Source organism: Pteropus alecto, unplaced genomic scaffold, assembly GCF_000325575.1.
Source record: "Pteropus alecto unplaced genomic scaffold, ASM32557v1 scaffold24, whole genome shotgun sequence".
NCBI lineage: Eukaryota > Metazoa > Chordata > Mammalia > Chiroptera > Pteropodidae > Pteropus > Pteropus alecto.
Window position 1 is genome coordinate 12,363,242 of NW_006439192.1, and position 23,345 is coordinate 12,386,586.

General features: G+C 36.0%; 1 protein-coding gene and 1 pseudogene across 1 annotated transcript in view; one reads left to right on the forward strand and one right to left on the reverse strand.

The window, feature by feature from the left end:
- The window catches only part of DLC1 (DLC1 Rho GTPase activating protein), a 343,953-nt gene that overhangs the window by 193,009 nt on the left and 127,599 nt on the right, over window positions 1-23,345 (reverse strand). The gene's annotated exons all lie outside the window — the stretch shown is intronic.
- Window positions 7,181-8,665, forward strand: LOC102895765 (annotated as a pseudogene).

The following is a 23,345-nucleotide window of genomic DNA, read 5'->3' on the forward strand; positions in this document are numbered from 1 at the left end:
TTCCAGAGGTAATCTAAAAACACCTTCTTTTCAAGAACAGCAAGCAGGTTGCTGGCTAGTTTAACCAAGTGCACTCAAACACAAGTGGTGAGGGACAGCTGACTCCTGATTTCTGGTGGTGATGACACTGCTGCCTTACTGGTGACTTGGTGTACCAGTCAGTTTTGCTCTGGTGTTTGCTGCAGCCTGCAAGATACACAGAGCCTGGCGATGTAGGAGGGAAATATAGGTTAGGCGTATGTGCAATATGCATATTGAAATATGTGGGGGAAACAGAAGTGGAGTAGTTCTGCCATAGACTGTATAGCACAGTGGTTTTATCAGTTATCTTATGGTATAAACATCTATAACAGTTATGTAATTGTTGAGTAGTATTTTTTTTTGCAGCAATTGCAATTAATATTAACAACTCCTTTAACACTCAAAAATTTCCCAGTTTGTAAGATAATTTATATGGAACACTTAGTATGGGTTCTATCCCTAGCATCCCATGTCCCTAGCTTCCAGTAGGTTGGGTCTACGGGAAGCCCCAGTAGCGGATATAAGGGTATGATATTTAAATTTTAATAAGAAATACACACACACACACACACACACACACACACACACAAAATGAGTGATAAAAGTGTCTTTTGTTTTCTTAATGATATGACTTTTGGAAAGTGCCAAACCATGTGATTAGAGGGTTGAGACTTTCAGTCCCACCTCTTCCCTCACCCTCACCCCCACCTCTGGAAGGGGAGAAGGACTGCAAGTTGAGTCAGTTGCCAGTGGCCAATGATTTAATCAATCTGCCTATGTAATGAAGCCTCTATAAAAACTCAGAAGGAAGGAGTTAGGAAAGCTTGCGGGTTGGTGACTACATAGAGATGTGATGAGAGAGGCAAGCTTGGAAAAGGCGTGGAAGCTTCATGCCCTTTCTCCAAACCTTGCCTCAGCTCTTCCATCTAACTATTCCTCAGTTATACCCTTTCATGATAAACTGGTAATCAAGTAAGGAAAATGTTTCTCTGAGTTCTGCGAGCCACTCTAGCAAATTAATCAAACCCAAGGAGTAGGGTTATTGAATCCTCTAATCTATAGCTGGTCAGTCAGAAGCACAGATGTCACCTGGACTTTTATTTACATCTGAAGTGTATGTGTGCGGGGGCTGGGGAGGATGCAGTCTTATAGGACCGAGCTCTTAACATGCGGGATGTGAGGCTGTCTGCAGGTGGATAGTGTCAGAATTGGATTGCATTGTAAGACACACAATTAATGTTCGGAGAATCACTTGGTGTTATGGGGGAAACCCTCTCCTACATTGGAAATTGGTTCCAGACCCCCTTTAAAGAAGGAAAAAGGGTTTTTTCCCCCTGGATCCTACCTGGGGATGTTGCCTTGAACTAGTGGTGTCTTTTCATCCAAAGTCATTGCTCTTCTCAAGGCAGCTGACTTTGCAGACTCTTCCTCTCTAGTTTCTGATAACTGTGTCTTCCTCTTTGGGTCCTTGGGGATGATCATAGCTCAGCTATGACTAACTCCCCTGGTTACTACACTATCCCTTATGTTTCTCCTACCCCATACCTTTGTAAATAGTCCCTTTGTAGCTATTCTTTCCCCACATAATTACGTTTCAAGTGTTCTTTCTATTTCCTCTTGGAGCCCTGATTGGTACACCTCTATTCTTTTCTTCTATGAATGAGCATGGAAATTCTGTTTCTCTTCTTGCATCTGTCTCTCTGTCTCTCTGTCTCTTTCTCTGAGGGGATTATGTTAGGCATAGCCTGTAATAAGCAAAAAAGTCTTAAGAACCACTGATGTATCATTATTAGTCTTAGTCTTAGAAAATTGCATTTTAAGATGGGTTAGTAAATTCTGAGCCTTCTGTGAGATGAAATTTGTGGCACAGACACAGTTTTAATTTATGTTAATGGTAAAAAGAGTAGAATCTTTGAGTATAAGGAAGATTAAGTAATAATATTAACAATTAGGCATATTTTGTTTGTAAACATATCTGGGAGGATAATTAACTGGCAAGTATGAAAACGTTAGTCCAGACTGAATTGCTTTAATACTCATTTTCTATAAAAAACTTAAATATTTTTGCATATTAGCCATGTAAGTAACAACTTTATAGACGTAGCATGGTTAGCTGAAATTTACATATAACTTCAGAAGTTAAGTAAAATTTTGACTTTATCATTAATCATTAACTAAATGTTTTAAAAATATATTTTCAATGAATATTTATTAAAGGCCCAGAATATGATAAGAGAGGGAGATAGAAGGCAATAATTTAGAATTCAAGGAGAAAACACAGGGATGAAATGACCATGTTCAGCACTCTTTTGACCAATATCATTAAAGAACTAATGCTCACATCTATCTTCTGGGGCTGGGGGAGATACACGGGTGGGAGGATCTGAATTAAAGACACTAGAGGGGTCCGAACTGGGGGAGAGAGTAGAAAAGAAAGGGGAAAAGTTTGAATCAAGACCTTAAAGAGGCCTGCATTTACAAAGGCAGGCAGACATTGAGGAATACGAAAAGAGGGTTGAGAAGGGAAAGTCAGAGAAATAAACTGTAGTCGAGAGAATTTAGGCTCCTCTTAGCATAATTTTAACCTTTGTCTTGGGTGCAACATCATCCAATGATCTATTTTCTGTAATTAACAAAAGAAAATATTTGGAAGAATGATTTAAAATAAAAATATGAAAACGATGTATTTTCTCCTTTTAAGGATTACAATATAGCAGGATCCCAAATCCACAAAACTAATATCGTCCCAATTACTCGAAATGCAAAATGTAGTACCAGAAGAGAATAATACATTTTTTGAATATTCAGGCTTATTAATCTGTATGCTTAACTGGGAAACAGTTGATAATGGAACTAGAGATCATAAAGCAATTCCAAAGATACCTAAGCAGTTAAGTGCATTTTAGAAACAAAGAGAATGTTCCCTCTGTAATAAGACCCTTTCCTCTTTCCAATTAATCACTACCTTTAAAAATTTTTTTACTCATTTTTGTTTTTTAATTATTTTTTAATATTTATTATTATTTTTTATGCCTATAGCACCTAATCTTCCTAGGTGGTTTCCCATTCAAGTACTAACCAGGCCCGACCCTACTTAGCTTCTGAAATCAGACATTGGGCTTGTTCAGGGTGGCATGGCCATGGACTTACTGCCTTTTTTTAAAAATAGGAAGTTAACATTATGTGAGCCCTGAGTCAGGAGGATAATTCATACAGTTTTCAGGAAAACTGAAGGATTTTCTGAAGTATCTATCTATCATCTATCATAAGAAAGAAACATACTTTTAAAATTATTTGTTATTTGCAGGCTCTCTTGATAGTGTTTCACAACAAATTCACATGGCTCAGATGAAAGAGGTGAACCAATTTTAAGTATCTTTTATAGGAATTCAGTAAATGTGCTACATTCTCTGGTAAGCCTGTTTGGAATGTCCACAACTCTTTCCTTTAGTATTTCGGTCAAAAATTTCATTTACAAATGGTACTTTTCACATATTCTCCATTCTGGAAACACTGAATACTATAAAATTAAAGATTTATTGAAATAGGCCTGAAAAATGTTTTTATTCAAATCAATTATTTACATTGGCTTTTTGAACATGTACCTTTTTAAAGAACTACAGTAAATTTTCCTTTATAATAAGCACATTTGTGAATAGAAAATAAATCAAAATTGCTTTTATTACATGCTTAATTAGTTAATAAAACCATTTAGAATATTATCTACTGGTTATTTTAACTGGTACCCACTGCTGTTGATAATTTTGGTTTTGAAAGACAACCATATGTCATTTGATAAAATAAATAAATAATATAGTCTTAATTGTTATAGTTATATGTTTGGAAGCTTTTTGTTCTACTTAGAGTGCAAGCACTTTATTATTTTTATCTACTTGTACCCCCTATAAAACTTTCTTTGTTGGATACCAACTGATACCTTGAATTTAGATTATTACCTTGGATTTTATATGGATCTGACATTCCAACGTATAATTAAACCCCAAAGGATTTAAGATGGGAATCTAGAAACCTGTGATCTAATCTAGTAGCCTTAAGATGGTTAAGCACTTTAGATCACAGTTTTCTTGTTATAAAGTTTTAGCTTATCTTTAAAATTCAAATTGAAATAATTCTTCATTTGTGCTGAAATGTCCTCATTTCTCTTGGAAATGTCTGTCAGAAGAAAATGTAGCCAATCTGAAACCAATGAGTTCTAGGAAGTAATATTTCTTTACTGCATAGAGATGGCATTACTCATAGAGTTTAGTGTGATGGTTTTAATATATATTCAAACATTCTTTGACACACATCCCTTTAAAAGGTGAAGCCTTGTTCCTCTCCCAAATAGAGTATGGCAGAAGTGACCTGTGTGTCTTCTGACTGGGTCTCATAAAAGGCACTGCAGCTTATTCCTTGCTCTCTCTTTTGGACAGTTTGCACTGGGATAAGCCAGCTTCCAGGTCAAGTCACCCTATGTGGTTCACAAGGCTATAACCATATGCATTAGTCATATTGAAAATGAATCCTCTAGTCCTATGCACTCCTTCAGAAATCTCAACAACCTCATGTGAGATGCTGAGCGAGAACCACCCAATGAAGCTGTTCCCGAATTTCTGACCCAAAGAATTTACAAACGGTCATTGTTATTGCTAAATTTTGGGGTCATTTTTATGCAGCAAAAAATAACAAATACATTTACCTATATATTTAAATGAGGAATTATACAACTATCTTTTGTATATATCTGCAAAACTATAAACTAAAATTCATTTTGTTGTCTAGGGAACTAGTTTTTTTTTTAGAGCTCCTTTAAAAGACTATTTTATGTTTAAAGACATTAATTTACTCCTTATATAAAAAACACAAATTTCCCCTGCTTTAATTAAACAGCATTTCCTTTTGTGGCAAACCTTATGGAAACAGTAAGCTGGCCTTTATTCTTTATTCTTCTCTTTCATCATTCTTCACAGATAAGAATTCTTCTTGGATTGATGATTGCCATTTATTAATTTATATTTATTGAACTCTCTTGTACATTTTAAGTCAAAATAGAAACTATGTACAGGATAATAAAAATTTATTTCTACCTTTAAAGAACTTAGATTTTTCAAAAAAAGCTATGAGAGCATACACAGTCAGGCATATTGACATACACACAGATATGTGTGTATGTCATACCATATTGATATATACATAGAGATAAGGTAATGTAGCAAAATGAATACTTTATTGTTGAGTACTTATATGTAATGTCTTATTTAATCCTCATAGAAATCCTATGAGTCATAAAATAAGCATTTCACTAAATGGTGAATTATTTCTTTAAAAATTAATATTGTTCTGATTATAAATGTATTTTAGAGACTTTGAAAATACAGAAAGATACTCTAATGTGGTTCTAGTGTAAATCAATTCAGCAAGCTAACTTAAGAATTGTGTGAGATAGCTAATATATCTCAATGTGTTCAATTTTGTGGCTAAATTAGAGCCTGTCTAGAGGTGCCACTGAGTACAGAGGGGGCAAGTTTGTTGCTTGAGAGGCTACAGAGGCTGATAAATCAGGCTTAATTTTTTTTTTAATACTGTTGTTGTTCTCTCTCAAATGTGCTAAGAAGGGGACTCTCCAGAAGTACCACAGAAACAAACTAAAGATTTTTAGTAGCTTATATTTTTGAGGAACATGTAACAGACATGTACTTAAGGCAATTTCTGAAAAGTGACTTTAAAATAAGCTCTAATTTTAACAATAGGATAAAATTTCTTTTCTTTTTTATTTGCTGTGTTAATTTGAGTAAGCCATTAGTTTCCAAGTCAAATTCAAACCATGTACTTTTACTTATGAAATGAAAAAATGTAAGATGTATTTTTTTCAGATTAGAATCTTACTGCATATCAAGCTATTGCAGTCTTTACTAAACTTGAAAATTTGGAAATTAAACCAACCCAAATGCAATTGTGATGATGTTTTCCTTCATAAATCTCAAAGACGTTATGTTTGTTTTTGTGTTTTATATGTATATGCGTACTATATCTATAGCTAAGGTGACTATGAAGGTATCAAGTAGTCTTTTGACAGTACTTTGTTGATGCCATATAAAAAGTATTTACCATAAGATATTCTAAGCGATTGATCTGTTTAAACTCTAAATGCTAAAAAATGTTCTGAGTTTCTTGAAATTACAGGCATATGAATGAACTATGCAGAAAACAGACACAAGAAAGGCTCTGGGAGTGAAGATCAGAACAGAGCATTTTTCTTTCTTGGTATCTTCTAACTTATGGCAATTATTTTATAAAATGACTGGAAAATAAACAATAAGAAAAGAGAAATCTCAGAAGCTGATGAATCTTGGTTTTTGCTTGTAGAGTTTGTTTAGAGCTCTGAAAGCCCTGACAGGAGGTAGGAGCGAGGCTAATCAGTCTTGGCTTTCAGACTAGAGCCAATCCCTTGAGAAGACTGTTGCGTTATTTCATGTACGGCAAGAAGGGATAATGTGATACAAAGAAAAAAAATTTTTTATTGCTTCCAATAGTCATACTAAATTGCACAATACTTCTGCAACACTTCTCAAACACTTAAACATGTTCTGGGACAATAATTTTGTATATACACAGAAAAAAACTTCAGAAGGTCATAAATGTTGCTCTGCTGCATAAAAAGAGGCTGACGAGTGGGTGGTTTCTGAGGCCCAGTCATAAGGTAGAAACATAAATAAAGCAGGCTATCCGTGAACAAGTCTCAGTAAATAATTGATCTTTCATGTGGAGACAAACAGCTGCTGGAACTCTTTGGAAAATGCTCTACAGATTCAAAATTCATAGAAAAAATTTTTGACCCTCTCACAGATGAAGATTAGGACTGAATATTCTCCAGGAATAGTGGACACTAAGGGAAAAGATTGTCTTCTTGTACCACATTTTTAAACACGCAGTGGTTTATATTTATTGAAAATTAAAGTAAGAAAATGGCTCAATCAACCACTCATTCAATATATACTGAAGACTTAGTATTGCAAGGCAATGAGGAGAATGTGAAAAATTATGAAGTACAATCTCTAGTCTCAGTGAACTTGAGATTTAAGAAAGAGAAAAAGACATTCAGTTCTTCAGGGACCTCCAGAAGACCACAGGCGCCGTGCCAGGGCAGGCTGTCCCCAGGATGTCTGGGGACAAGGCAGGCGGTGCTGCCGGCCTCTTCATGAGCAGGTGCAGAAGTTCAACAGGGCCCAGGAGAAGATACTGCGAAAGTTGGGGAAAGCTGTGGAAACCAAAGATGAACGGTTTGAACCAAGTGCCAACAACTTTTAACTCTAACAGGCAGAGGACCTCGAGCTATACAAGGATTTATTAGTGCAGTCGAAGTGGTGAATGAAAGTTCAAAGAAAAGTGTCAGAAACCATGTAGGTGGTCTACAGCAGTGAGTGGGACTGTCATGAGCTCCAAAGGTCATTATAGGGAATAATGGTCTCCTTTGGGAAGACTATAAAGAGAAACTAGATGATCAGGCTTTGAGGGCCATGGAAAACTACGTAGCCTAGTTCAGTGAGATTAAAGAGAATCACAAAGTGGGGTCAGAAAGCCCTGGATTATGATAGTGTCCAACCACCTGGATGTACAGAATGCCAAGAAGAAACATGAAACCAAGGCTGCTCAGTCAGATGATGAGTTCAATGAACACCAGGCTGTGTCTGAATGTCTGAACCAGGAATTACCAGAGGAGATGCCTGTTCTTTATAATAGTTCTATTGGCTGTTATGTGACCATCTTCCAAAACATTTCCAACTTGAGAGACGTCTTCGACAGGGAGATGAGCAAGCTGAACCATAGTCTCTACGAGGTGATGAACAAACTGAGAAGCAACATTCCAACAAAGTTTTTATGGCGAAGAGACTATCACACAACAGCAGATGCTCTTTAGTCATCTTTTCCCCAGTTTGAACATATACAGTCTCCAACCCTCTTATCTTGCCCACCAGTCCCTCTGTACTTTCCTTGAAGAGTGAGAAGGATGCCATCACAGCAACTAAAGAAGAGCTGGCATCTGATTCAGCCCAAAGAAAAGACAACTCTGAGATTAAAGAAGAACCCTTAAAAGACAAGGAAAGAGAGGAGGAAGAGGCTGAAGCAAACTTCTCTGAGGGAGAAGAGCTTCTGCCAGCCTGCAGTGGCCCCACTCAGGTAGAGCACTCTCCCACCATAGGGTAGGTGAGTCCCAGGAGGAAGTTCTCCCTTGCTCCTCAATTCTACCACCAGGCAGAACTTTGATCCCTTCAAAGCAGCCTTCATCTCTCCCAGAAGTAGTCCTCTGAACTCACACTTCAATTGAAGGGTTTAAACAACCAAAGAAGAGAGCCTCTATCCAGAGGACCTCAGCATCCCTAATAAGCCTCCTCCACCCAGAGCCACTACCAGCCGCAACACCTCCTCACGGAACATACTCTCCAGCCCTATAGCCTCTGACCAGGGTTCACCCACCAGCCTCAGGTCCTCCTTAGGGGCTGGGACTCCAAGTTCTAGAGCCACCTTGAAGGTCTCTCTCGAACCACCACCACCAGAGAAGCCAGTAAGAACTCCTGAGGCCAGAGAAAAGGAAAACACTGACAATTTGAAACAAGAAGGACTTTGTACTCCCTTACCTCAATGATCCCTCAGTTTTTTTCAGCGTCTGGCAAGGCAAGGAAGATGGAAAGCAAGGACGATAACAATAAGTGGAAACCTGGCGGAGATGGGAAGCTGGATTGGAGTGAGCTGAAGAGCGAGTGGAAGAGGAAAAAGCAGATACTTGTTCACTGAACCATTGATCCAGACATTGATTCGTCCAATTTGGTTTTAAACAAATACTATGTGAGAGACAATACAGTTCTGGGTGAAAAACAAAGTATCAGTTGGCTGCCTTGGAGTGGCTTATTACAGTCTAAATGGGGAGACAAACGAATAAACATCTTCTCTTTCCCCCTCCTTTCCCAGAATAACCTGAAATATGTCTTAGTATCGGGGGTTGTGACTATCCGCCAGTCTCACACAGCTTCCCAATTTTTTTATGTCAAGACATACATAAAAAAGGATTATATTAGTACAGATCCTTGGATTGGCTAAAAGGGTTTCTCCAGGCTGGAGTTGTGTCCTAGAAAAACACATCCCTGTCCTTAGCTCCAGCCTGTGGCATAAACAGAATCCCGGTCATCTACAGATTGGTTTAATATGTCATCACATCAACCTAGGTATGGTCAGCCCTATTCATATCTAGGTTCTTCCCATCAAAACTATAGTTCAAGAAGCCTAGAGAAAAGAAATTCTACTGAATTTTAGGGTGGGCTGGCTTTTGGGTATTTTCTTGACCTCTCCTCTGTTGTAAAATCAGGAAATGTTACCACTACTAATGTAGCATTTATCTAACATACATTATTACTTACAAATCTTTCTACATATTATACATTTATAATGTTATGTCTTAATGCTCCAATTAAACTCTAAGGTTCCTAAGGACAAGCACTCTGAGTATATTTGCTTCCTTTTTGTCCTCTCTATGCCAGTGTAGTGTCTTTCATGCTGTAAGTAATGCTTATTGACTGACATATACACAGGTATATGTGATATAGGTATATCCAGATTTACTGCTCAGGCTTTGTTTGTAGTAGAAGAGAAAGGAACATTGTTTTATTATAGACTGATTTTTGCCTTTAGCTGATAGACTCATCTGATACTAAAAGAATCTGGCAAAATCTTGCTGAGGTGGAGTTTTAGCAGACTATGGACATATATATTTTTTAATTGATTATTAGATATTTAACTCAATACTTGTGAACTCTTGACTGAACACAAAGATCTACTTTATTAAATAAGAGATCTGTACCTCTTTTTTCATGCCAGCCTCCTTTAGTAGAATGTTGTGTATTTTGTGAGTTTTGAGAAAATATTAATTATAGGCAATAGTTTTGAAGCCTATGCATTCAAACCAGTCACTGGCTACTTTTCTCCATGTCTTCTTTGCTAGCTGGGTCTTTCCTATTGTGTGGTCCAATGCTTCTGCTTCATGCTTCCAGGCCCCAGACCCCAGGTGTGTGACATCACATCGGGGGTGGGGGGGGCTGTGGGGTGTCTGTCTAGTCAGGGGTTAGAATTACATGCATCTGTCTTTCCTCACTATTTGCCTTTTTATTTTTGTTTTGATTACTTGTTTAACTTTTCTCCAAACTTTTGTGGCACAACAGCTGAAAACAACAATTCAAATGACTTTTCTCATAAGTAGAGAGTCATGAGCATGGAAACAAGTCAGCCCTATAGGTAGAATTTCCTCTCTAAAAAATGTTTACACACTTGAAATTAGGTTAAAATAAACATAAAGAATAGATATGAAAAGAAAAAAAAAAAAAGATAAAGCAAAGACTATGCTCCCAAAAGCTTAAACAAGCCTCATAGATACATGAACCTGTAGGAGAAAACTCACTCACTCATTTCTGACTCGCTCTCAGCCAGGTTTCACTGGTCACAGAAGTTTCAGTGGTTTCTTGGCTTCTATTATACCAGATTCCTAGTAAACAGGTTCTCACACTGGTCATGCTAGGAAATTATTTGGATTCATGGTTTGTAAATAAGCCCAAACTTTTAATTAAATTTTTATTATTTTATAAGTACCAGATTGGCCACTTTGGTTTTTCTATTGAAGTTTCCTCTCGGTCAGTGTGATGCCTGATCCCACTGTAACAAGAGGCTTACAGAATGCCCAGTGAGGGCAATGTGCTGGCACACCCTTGGTCTTGGCAAGTACACACATGCTTTCATCTTAGCTTAATGTAGTTATAAACAAGAGAAGATAAACCAATAGGCACTTACTAATGAGTTGACTCTAATTTTGAAGTATGATTTTGAACAAAAATGATTTTTACTGCAATATAAAAATAAGTCCCTCTTTTAGCAATCAAACTGAGGCCTTGTGAATGATGGTTACCTCATTAAAAAGATGGTTTGTTTGCTTCGTATGTGGAAAATAGCGATGGAGAGGAGAAAAACTGGTCTTCTCTTAGGTGACAATTCTAGTTTGTAGATTCTTTTTAGTTCAGAGATCTGAGGCTACGAAGCTTTTTTTGGTATGCAAAAACATTTGTGCTTCTGAAATCTTGAAATTTCAAAAAATAGATCGTGTTTTTTAAACAGTAACTGGAACGATTTTAAGCCTAATAGTATGTTCACAAGCCTGGCTCAGTAAAAGGTAACATTCTGAAGAAGGTTGAGAATAAAGTACATCCAAATTGAGGAATTGTTATGAAGATCCATACTCTTTTATTAAAACAGCTGTTGTTATGGTGTATCAAGAAGGGGAAAGAAATCAGTACGCCTGATTTGGTCACTTAGCTGCATTCTGTTTACTATTGAATGACTTCAAAGTTAAAATGTCTATGTTCTAATTTAGAAATGATGCAGGCAGAAAACATCAAAAACGAAAACATAAATGAAAACAAAAACAAAAAAAATCCTCTGAAACCAAAAGAAAGAAAGAACCTATATAATCCCTACAACTTGAATGTTCCACTTACTGTTTAAAAATACTATCTATTTTTTGAAATTTCAAGATTTCAGAAGCACAAAAGTTTTTACATCCCCAAAAGAATAAAATATTAATATTGGCATCAGGTCAGACCTTGCTCCTTGTTTTAAGGGACTTTAATATTATCCTTTCTATGTCTTATTTCCTTTTGCTAGTCTGTTTCTTGACATAATGTGCTGAGAATGTGACCACAGGACAGAGTGTGTAACTTCTGAGGATGAAGACCCAAACCATGTTAGGTTGACATTAACCTCTAAAAAACAACAAATTTTGTTTTATGAATTAGCTTTGACAAATTTTAATGACCTCTAAATCGCACATAGTAATAGCTTGATTGACTGGAATATTTTGGAAATGGAATGTAAATTGTGTTTTTTCTCTAACGCAGCTTTAAATTAAAAAAAAAGAAAAAGTTAATTTCAACCAATGTCAAAATCATTGTAAAGTGAATTAGGATATTTTTCTGCCTTAGGAAATAAAACATATTGAACACAATGCAATCTTTCTTTAAAGACTTTGCACACCCCACCCTCTAGCTTCAAGAAGTACATTTGAAGGTCAGAGAGTAAGCGGAGTACACACAGTATACCCTAGAAACTGCATGAAATGGTTAATATATGCTGTAGGCTGATCTTGAGTTTGCCTTTTTTTCTGAGACGTGAATTATGGGTTACTTGATCAACCTATCAATTAATCCAGGTTAATTGATATTTTAGAGAATTAAGATAGTATATTTAGAATACATTTAAATGTGATATTTTCTGAATTATACTGAATCTCTACTAAAATGGATGCATAAGGATGATTCTGTGATTCTGGAATCTCTTTTACAGAAGTTTACAAAAATCAGATCTTTATTCTCTCTGAAGGCTGAGAAATGGGTTAAATCACTCTATATAATTTCCACAGCACTGTGATTCTAAAAATATTATTTAAGTAAAATAACTGAATTTAAGTTCATTAAAAAAATTATACTATTTTTCATATAGCACTTATTACTACATCACATATATGTTTAAAAAATTATTTCTTTATTGTGTTATTATTAAATGCATGAAAAATTCTTGTGAAATATCCTTTAATTACCTATATTATAAAATGCAGAATAAAAATTTTCTAAGACTCAGACTGCTCAAAGGGAGAATTTAATGTTGTAGTAGGAAATGGTTCTCCAATTTGTTATGAGTGTCCTTATATCTTTTCATCCCCCATTTAAGACATAGTTTTATTTAAAATACGTAAAACAAAGTGCACAGCAACCCAAACTAAATGCGAGTTCCTAAATGGTTCATTCAGGAATGAATCATTCATTTAGGAATGACTCATTCTCCTTCATCACCTAACATCAATCTGGCAGATAACTACAAACATGTTCATTTCATTTGGCTCTATGTTAGAGCAGGAAACTCATGGTAAGATCTTAGTAAGCCCAGAGTTAGTCTGGGAGAAATATTTTCTGAGTATCTTCTCTATGTGCCAGGCACTGCTCTAGTACTAAGAAAACAGTGATGAACAGGCCAGAAAAGCTACTTCTCTCACGAAGATAACTTTCCAGTAAGGGAGATAGGCTAAAAACATTGGAAATAAATAAGTTAATGTCATATTCAGATAAATATGAGGAAGAAGATAAACTAAGGTCATGTGGTTTTCAGTGACGGAAGCTTGGAGAGAGCATGGAAGGTGCCTTTAACCAAAATAGTCAACAAAGTCAGCTCCCATGGAGATGGCATTTGAGTTGCAACCTGAGTAATGAGGGGACAGCCCTTCACAGATATGGAGGAAGCAGCGGCAGCTGCAAGTGTAAAGCCCGCGGCATGGAAAGGAGCTTGATGTGCTGGAAAGACAGAGATAAGGATAGAGTCACTGCGGCATAGGTTAAGATGGGGGAGGATAGACGGAAGAGAGGTCGGGGAGCAGGGCACAGGCCAGATCTGTAAGCCCTTGTAAGCATTTTATGCTGGTTGTGGTGGAAGAAGCTGGGAGGTTTTAAGCAGGAAGAGTAAGCCTGATCTGATGAGTGCTTAGAAAGATTACTTTGTTTAGAAGACAGACCGTAGGGGCAGAAGACCTACTGAGATACTGGGAAACCGTGGCGACTTAAACTGGGGTTGTAGGAGACAAATATCAATTATCTCTGGCCAAGGATAAAGAAAGAGGTCAATATCTGGAAATTTTTTTTTTTTTTTTTGGTAGGTAAAGTGGGCAGAACTTCCTGACACATGGATCTGATGGGTCATTTAAAGAAAAGAGAAGAATCAAAAATTGCTTCTGGCTCTTTGGCCTGGGATACTGGCTGGAAACCTGAGCATGTGAGGGAGAAGAAACCAGCTGTCCTCCTTTTGTCATGTTAAGCATGAGATACTTGTTAGATATTCAAATGGAGATGCTATAATTATAGCTATAATTTATCAGTACCTACTGTGGACCAGACATTGTTCTAAACCTTTTGAGGTACAATGGCTAATTTACATCTTTCAACTATAGCTGAATTTACAGACTGTTATGACTACTAAGGTTATAATAACATGGCAGAGTCTGAATTTGCCCACAGAAAACCTGGCTCAGGGGCCTTACCTGGTTATCACTGCCCTAAATTGAAGGCAGAGAGAAAGTCTGGGCTTAGGGAAGAGGTCCAAGCTTCACATATACATTTTAGAGTCATGAGCATAGAAGGTGTTTTCAAAACCACTGGACAGGATGAGATTTCCCAAAGAGAGAGTGTAGAGAGGGAGGAAAAGATGGCTGGAGACAGTGTCTTGAGCCCTTAACAATTTAGAGATCTCTCAAAGAAGGAAAAGCAAACATGACAAACAGCAGGTAGTGCGACTGGAGGAAATCAGGCAAATGGATATAGAATCTGTCTAAAGTTCATTGTGTTCAAATGTAGGACTTTTGTTTTCTAAAGGAAGTCATATTCAGAGAATATGACAATCAAGGGCATTGTGTCCAACATTTTTCTCTATGGAACTCTAATATTTGTAGAGAAGACAATGTGAGCACTCAAGAAACTCTTTTCCAGATCACTTCATGTTTGCTATGAAGTCACACGACTTTCTGATATAGGATGGAAAACAATTAAGGGAGGGTTGTCTAGACCCTGACTGAAGTTTCTCAAAGCATATTTGAAATAAACATCCTATTTTTCCTCATGACAAAGTCATCTTTTGGTTAAGCTGACAGAAACTGCTGTTATTCATAAGAATGGGCCTCAAGAACTGCAGTATAATTACATAATATATTCTGCATTGTCAAAAATACTAATAACAAACAAACTGTTCAGGCCAAAATTAACCTATTGTTGTATGGAGCTATAGCACCAAATATCACACTGTATAAAGTCTACCATAGGTACATGGCAATATAAAGAAGTAAAACTGATCAATCAATATGCATTGGATCTATAGTAAAACATGTACAATTATGACTTTATTTATTTCAAAGCAACCTTATTTTTTTGACAGAAGAATAAGTTTTCATGCACAGTTATCTTGCAAATTATGAAAAAATTACATTTTCATTTATGAAAGTAAAATGCATTACAATTAAATTTGACTTTTAGCTGAGAGGAGAAAAAATATGATATTCAGAATCTTTTCAAAAATCGAAAAGAGTGCACATTTCTAAAGCTTATCTTTCTTTTGAAACTTCATTATTTAAAATAACAACTGAGTTATTTTCCTTCTAAAATTCAACTTTTACATTCAACTTTACTTTCAGTAGGAGCTGGAGACCATTCATCTCAATCTATGAAGCATATTCTATTTTTTGCTAAAATCCACGGAAGCAGAATCTTTAATAAAGTTTATTATTCTAACAAATACTCAGTTTTAAAATGAAGTTGCTTGGCTATGAGATAATATGATTTATTATTGGGACTGGAGGTAGAATTATACAGGTGGAAATTATAATATATCAATATACATCATGGTATTTGTTATTTTAATATTCCACTAGGAGAAATAATAACTTTAAGGAAAGTTTTTTAATTCTCGAAAAGAGAAGTCCTATTTTTCTCAATGCATGAAATTAGCTTGTGATTTGAAGTTAATTTTATAGCTACTGATACCTTATAGAGATAAATCAGTCAAGATTAAGCAGTTGTGTTGACCCACACAGCTGAGTTACGTGTTCTGTCATGGGGATCTGCGGTGTAGTCATAAAGATCTGGACTTATTAGAAGACTGGGTTTGAATATGAGCTCTTTCACCTTACTAGCTATATGTTCTTGGCTTTTACCTTATCTTCTTTATCTATAAAATAAGAATAACCATAGTACTTGCAGGGTCGTTGTGCTGGTTAATTAAAAAAATCTGAAAACACTATGCAGTATGCCACTCAAACATAAACTAATATTATTGTTATGTGACATTAATAGTACCTTGAGAAGACAAAATCAAAACACTAAGACTGGTGTCACATTTGTCACTTTTTAAAATATATTTTAGATATATCAATCATTGAATAGAAGCAAATGATTTACTAAATGATCAGCCAATGTAAATAGATTGGGAAAATATAAACAAAGTAAAAACAAAATCAATTGTTTGTGACCAAAGGCAGGAAGGAAAGCATAACCTTCTTGGAGGGAAAAATAGAAATAGAATGAAGACTTGTTCAAATACTTGCTTGACAATACATTTACTGTAGGACTGAATTCCAGGACATTATAAAAATATTTAATTTCTTTATATTTCTGCTATATGAAAATCTCAACTATATAACATATAAATGAAGGTCTATATGAAAGAGTATAGTATATGAATACTATTTTCATAACATATTAGACATTGGCAATATGGTTTTTGAGTTCAAGGAGATATTTCTGATTCAATTAGGGTTATTTTTAAATTAAATTACTCTTTATCTGCTTCATTTCAGAATAATAAATTACCTCATTTGTAATTAAGGATGAATTCACTCACAGTTACGTAAAATAATTGGTCCAATATTTTCAAAGATCTTGATTCAGAGTAATAACATACTCTAAGAAATTTGTATTTTGTAATTATTTTTACAATCCATATTAGCATCATGGATTGTAAATAGGTGAAAAAATAAGGGATCAGATTCAGATGTCTCACCACATTGTTCAACTTTATTGCATATATATCAGAGAATTTAGGAGGATGAGAAAAAATAAAGAAAACTGAATTTCCAAGATAATGTATATGTTGCAATATGTATATACATAATTATACCTATTAAGCACCGTACCCACAAATTTGGGTAAAATAAGACTAGAAAGCCTAATGTTACTGATGTTCAACACAAATAGATTCAGAGCAACAAAGAAAAGCTCAATATTGTATTAACTAAGTTACTGAATTAAACAAGAGTTTTTAGTGTCAACAAGTCCCATTCTTTCTACTTCTACTGATATAAACTGCATGAAAAAATATTTCACATAATACTAACCGTATATGCCATTTTGATGAATTAGACTTTCTTCATTTATTCTTTCATTCAACTAATATTACTGATCCTTTACTATAAGTTGAGTAATATCCTTCAATGTTACCAGACTAACAGTATAGCTCGAAGAACTTAATATCTTTGTTGAATTGGCAGTTATATTCAAGATTGCCGTAATATTACCTTTGGTGGAATTTAAAGAATTGATGCAGTTTAAAGAAGCTGAACTGGTTGTAGTTTTGCCCCAACTTGCTTTTGACCTTAGATGAGTCAGTTGGCTTGTCTGCCCCTCAGAATCCACCTCATGGGAACTGGGATTGTACCCTCATCCAATCACAGGCTTGTTGGGAGTTGAAGTAAGATAATATGTACTCAAAATGGTTAAAAAAAAAAAAACTAGGTTAACAATGTTATGATTAAAAAAAATTATTACTTTAGTTTAACTGAAAATAATTGTGGTTGAGGTTGTAGCTACCGCCTTAACTGAAGTCAAATCTTGAAGTTAAGGATTGGGGCATGGGAGCAGGGAAACACTAGCAATTACTGCTGTAAAAATAGAGAAACTGTCCTTAACATATCCAGTCATATTACATGTTACAGAATGTATGGATACCAGGTTTGGATACCAATTGAGAAAATCAATATTTAGTGAGCATTTATTCTTTACCAGTATCTCCTTTTTATGAAGACACAAAGGTGAATAAACCCTGATTCCTGACCCTGAGAAGTTCAGTCTTGTGAAATTCGTTTCACACATCCACACATCTTAGCTATGCAGGAGGATGAGTCAGATGTTCTCGAAGGGCTCATCCCTGTCTGACATGCCATGGTTCTGCTCCCAAATCACAGAAAGTAGCTAACAAGACAACTGGCAACTTGTGAGCGTCAGTCTACTCAATTCTGGAAACAGTGTAGTAACAATAAATAGCTTTTATCATTTGTTTATGGAAATCAAAGAATTCCACAATATCAGCAATTGTTATGAAAACCTATAATTTTATTTTTGTATGCTTTGTTTTCTCCCCACCTCTAAATGTCCGTGAGTTAATCAAGCAATTAAACCAAAGATTTCATTGATTTGGATTCTTTTTTTACTAGAATCACATCATATACAACAATGCATATATTTAGTAATAAGACAGAGAAATTTCTATAAGAGTAGGAGCTCAGTAAATACTTGTGCAATGATTGATAGTGAACTGATTAACTGAACCATCTTCTTGCTTGTCAAATAAGAATTTACAGATTAAGCTACCTTTATCATAGAGTTGCTGTGAGGTTAAAAGACAATGAGATGATGCATATAAGAACCACTTCCAAAATTAAAATGGTCCTACAAAGGGATAGACGTGCTCAAACGATACCGTTGTTGGCCTATATGGCACTGTGCAGGACCTTTCTGGCCTCTGGTAACAACCTTTGTAGGATATTTACAAGAATGAGATGATGCATGTAAAGCAGTTAGCAAGTGCCAGGCAAATAGCAAGTGCTCAAGATATAAAGTATTATCTTTCAATTCTCTGGTTTCAGTTTACCAATTTTTCCTTTTAGAGGGTACATCTTTAGAAATTATCAAATCAGACAATAGAACACAATTTAGTATTTTAGGTATTTTATTGATATTTGTGTATGTTTTTAAATTGCACTTGGTTTCTGGCATAACACAAGGAAAAGATGCCCTGTTATTTTGCTGTTTTGAAATAAGAGGAGTAGATGGCTCTCATCTTCCGAAATTTTTTAAGAATCAGAGATTATTTCTTATTTAAGTTTAAAAGCTCATTACTGCAAAACTCAATCTGAACATATGTAAAACAGCATTCTTAACCTGGGGCCCTTACTTTTTGAACTCCTAAAATTGCAGCCACCTTTATTTGTATATGTATACATTTATTTCTTAAGAAAACAATCCCTAGCTTTCATAAATACATGAAGGGATATTGATTCTCTCCAAATTAAGAATAATTGGTATAGAAAGTCTACAAGAATTTAATAGTTTATAATGTGTTTCATTCGTGGCTCAAGGGTTCATTAACATTCATTTCTTCTTTCCTTTTCCAATCGCTTAACGAACATTGATTGAATGACTGCTATGAATTTAGAGCAGTGAGAATTCAGCAGTGAATAAAACATATAAAGGCCCTGCTGTTCTCATTGGACATTTATTCTAGAGAGGGGAGATGGACAAAAGCAATTAATAAAATGTAACATAAAATCAAATAGCAACAAGTGTTATGGAAGAAAATAAAATGGAGTTGAGGGTAAAGGATAATGGATTGGGTAGGGTGTGGTCTTAAGGCCTCAGATAGGGGCTCAGGGAAATCTTTCTGGTGAGGTGACCTCACAGCAGAGGCCTAAATGAAAGGCAGAAGAAAACTATCCACGCATCTAAGTGAAGAGCATTCCAGGCACTCTTTAAGGATAGATTTCATTTTCATCTGAATTTTTTACACCGACTCTTCTCTTGCACATAGTTCTGCTTACTTTTGTTGCTACTCTTTTTGGTTGTTTTTCTTTCATAGGCCCAATGGATGTGAATTTCTGCTCTCAGTTTCCTTTCCTGTAAAATGAGGGTGTTTGACGAGCTGATTCCTTCAAATGTTAACATGCTGTGGTACCTATTGTTGTTTTACTGTTTTTATAAACTTCACATTTCGAAGTCCTCCCAAACTCAGTAGTAATCTGGCCTAGGCCATAAATTCCATAATTATTCGCCTATCAAAGGTTCACAAAAAAGTAAAATGTACGTCCTTTGCTACTGAAGGGCTTGAAATCTGATGGAAATTTCCCGGGAAGTTAAACTGCGCCTGTGGCTGCATCCAACTGTGAGTGAATTACTCTTATTCCGTGGGGTGGTTTTATCGGCACCTAAGTCTATCTGGAGGTTTAGGGTACCCCAAGTTACACACTGACAAAGGCTTATTCTCATCAAGATACAGGGATGTCAAGGATCAATATTGTTCCTTTGAGACTCATGCTGGGGGAAACGCTGTGTGAGGTTGGATTCAAGTAAAATAATGGGCAGGGGATCACATTTCAGTAAAAGTACTGTTTTTCCTGTTGAACCAATTTCTGTAGCTTATAACAATAACACTCTACAAAAGAAACTAGTAACAAACTGATTGCAGAAAAGAAAAAAAAAGGAAAGGAAAAGAAAGGCCTCAAGAAATTGGGAGGCTTGATGAATGATTCCATATATACAGAACCACTGGGAATTGTTTAGTCTCTACTTTTTTTCTGTCAAACTTAGACTAGCCCACAGGCAGGAATGAAGTCAGGGAAGGGTAATGCAGCTATCACCCACACTTGGGTGTGGGATGTGCTGTGCCTTTAGCATAGAGCAGGTTCCAGAACTCCAGTGTACAACAGGATTCCCCAGGGGCTTGTTGAAGCACAGGTAACTTGGCCCCAGGTATAGTCTCTATGGCCTAAGAATTTTTTTTATTTCCTAGGTGATGCTGATGCTGCTAGGCCAAGTTCTGAGAATTGTTGGTTTAGAGAATTCCTAGATAATTCCTGATTGAAGAGCTACCCCTGGGCCACCCAGTGTGTCATGCAGTTGGGATATTGAAAAGAATCCTCACAGAAGACCATGAAGCAGGGGGGCTGAGATAGCGACTACAGTAAGTGAAAGAGGAAGGCTCAGCTTCCTGGTATGCAGCTGCTGAGATGCCAGATGCTTTTCAAACATTGTATAGCACTTAGGTTAGTGCCCCGGGGAGAAACAGGCCGCATCAAGGCCAGCCAAGGGCAGGCTGATCACATCTGTACCCAAAGTGTAAAGCACCAAGAGCCATTCACCAGATTCTCTAATCACATGTGAATGAGATCAGCTAATTTGTCAGCTAAACAATCTTTCAATAAGCAAAATATTAAAATACCTAAGCATTTGCCATCCTATATGCCAGGTGGTAGTTACTCTAGCAATAAAGAAACTCTAAATTGAAATGTGTCAGATCAAGAGGATACATTTAGCAAGTGTGAGTTAAAAGAGTTTATTTGCTTTCACTCTGTGAATTCCAAACTAAAAACCATTTCTGTTCTTGAAGAATCTAAATATGATTGATAAGCTATGGCAAAATAAAAGTAATGCCATATGTCTTCCTCTTGGTAATAAATATAAAGTAATACATGACAGGTACTAGAAACTACCTTATTTATAAACCATTCAATGCTTATACTAAAAAAATTATTACTTTATATTTCAGGAAAAATCTGCTTAAAATTCACAGCAAATTTGGAGAAAACTGGAAAATTCTATATGATTAGAATAGCAAGAAAAACAGTTTGGTCAAGCAAGGGCTATATGTGGTAGTTAATTTTATGTGTCAACAGGCTAGGCTTGTGTTTGACCAAACAACAGGTGCCAGTCGTTTGGTCAAACACAAGTCCAGATACTGCATTTTTTGGTCAAACATAAGTACAGAAGGCATTTTTTTAGATGTGATCAATATTTAAATCAGTTTCAATAAAGCTTAATACTACTCTTCATAATGTCAGTGGGCCTCATCCACTCAGTTGAAGGCCTTAAGAGCAAAGATTAAATTTTCCCAAAGAAAGAATTTTACCTCAAGACTGCAACATAGAAACCTTGCCTAATTTTCCTCCCTGCTGTCCTACAGAATTTGAACTTAAGACTACAACATCAACCCTTTCAAAACTGAGTATCCAGCCTGCCAGTCTGCCTTATAAATTTCAGACTTTCCAGCCCCCACAATCACAAGAGCCAATTCTTTAAAATAAATCTCTGTCTCTGTTTGCTTTTCTGTATTGGTGTTTCTCTTTCTCTCTGTCTTTTGCTTCTTTCTCTCCCTTTTTTCTCTCTCCTCTGTTTGTCTGTCTGTCTCTCTCTCCATATATTTATATGACAAGAGAAAAATGCTGAAATGTCCTAAATTAGATTACAGCAGGCCAGAGTGTGGAAAGAAAAGACTAGGAGTTAATCAATCAGTTAACAGATCTTACTGTTTTTGACATCTGCCACAAAACAAGGCCAGCAAACAGTTCTTGTAAAACAATGATAGAAATGCTTACTGATGAAATAATGCATGAGGTTGGCTCATATTCCTCTATAGCTATTATGATGAAGAAGATAATCATAATAATAAAAGCCAGTTACCTGACAGGAAAGCAAGTGTAGGCAAAATCATTTGGGTAGATTTTTTTTTCCTTCTGGCTCAGTAAATAGGGAAGGAAAATAACCATAGAAGTATGTTTTGTATTGTAATTACTCATAGTTTGCATGTGGTGTGAAAGGGAAAACAATCTAACTGTGTACACATATTTAACCTAGTAAGTTTAGTCAACTTCAAATTATTTAACTATTCCACGAAATTGAATAATGAGAACTGATAGTTATTCTAGTAGACTGAGAAGGCAAATAGTACATAAAATCCTAGAACGGTGAAGTAGGACAGGGATTTAGAGCTCTCCCTCCCCCTTATTTTGCACGTGAGGAGAGTAATCCTCAGAGATGACACACACTTATCCATGTGTGGTAGAAGAGCTGGCAGAAGTTGTGATAGAACCTGAGAGGAGAGGAAACCTTGGGGATGGAACTCGTAAACTTGTTTTTTCCCTCCCCAACAACATCCACCTGTTGTGTATTGTGCCTCACATGCCCGGAGTAGCTGTAGTAACAAACAAATTGAGAATTATAGACAGCCAATTTCTAGAGTGAAAACAAAAAGTCATTAAGGCAGAGAAAGAAAGGAAATGAAAGTCCTTGAAGCAGCAGCTAAAGGCTTCCTTGGCAGTTAGAGCGAGAGCGAAGGAGCCTAGAGAGAGTTCGGAGGTGGGGGCCTAGGGCGGCATGAAGGATTCCTTAGAAGAGATAATCTACTTATGAGGTTAATTGAGAGCTAGCTGGAGTTAGTTTTTCATTCACACTTTTGAACGGAACAGTAAGCTAGGATAAAAAAAAAGTTTTAATTTTATCTTAGAAGAGCAGGACTTGTAACTTTTGGTGGTATTATTTAAGGTGTTATTCATATAAACGTTATAACCATGCAAATTAGTTATTTGGAAGTTTTGCACTGTACATCTGCCATATGATACTGCATAAGCTAGATACCTTCTACTACATTAGGAAATGATTTTGCAAGAATCTTACACATGGGAAAAGCTCTTCTGAAAATATTTCTTGAATGGCATTTTGGGATTACATAGTATTATCCTTGGAGAATAATATGTCACCTGTCTCTAAAACTTGGCTAAACTTTGAGTGTACATATTTTTTTATGCAAAGAGATTCACAACAGTATTAGAAGAGGCTCTTTCAATTCAGCTAGAGTTTTAAACCATATTTCAAGTCTACTGGTTTTGAGGGAAGAAAAATTTGTTCCCAATCGTAGTTTAGGATTTTCAATTA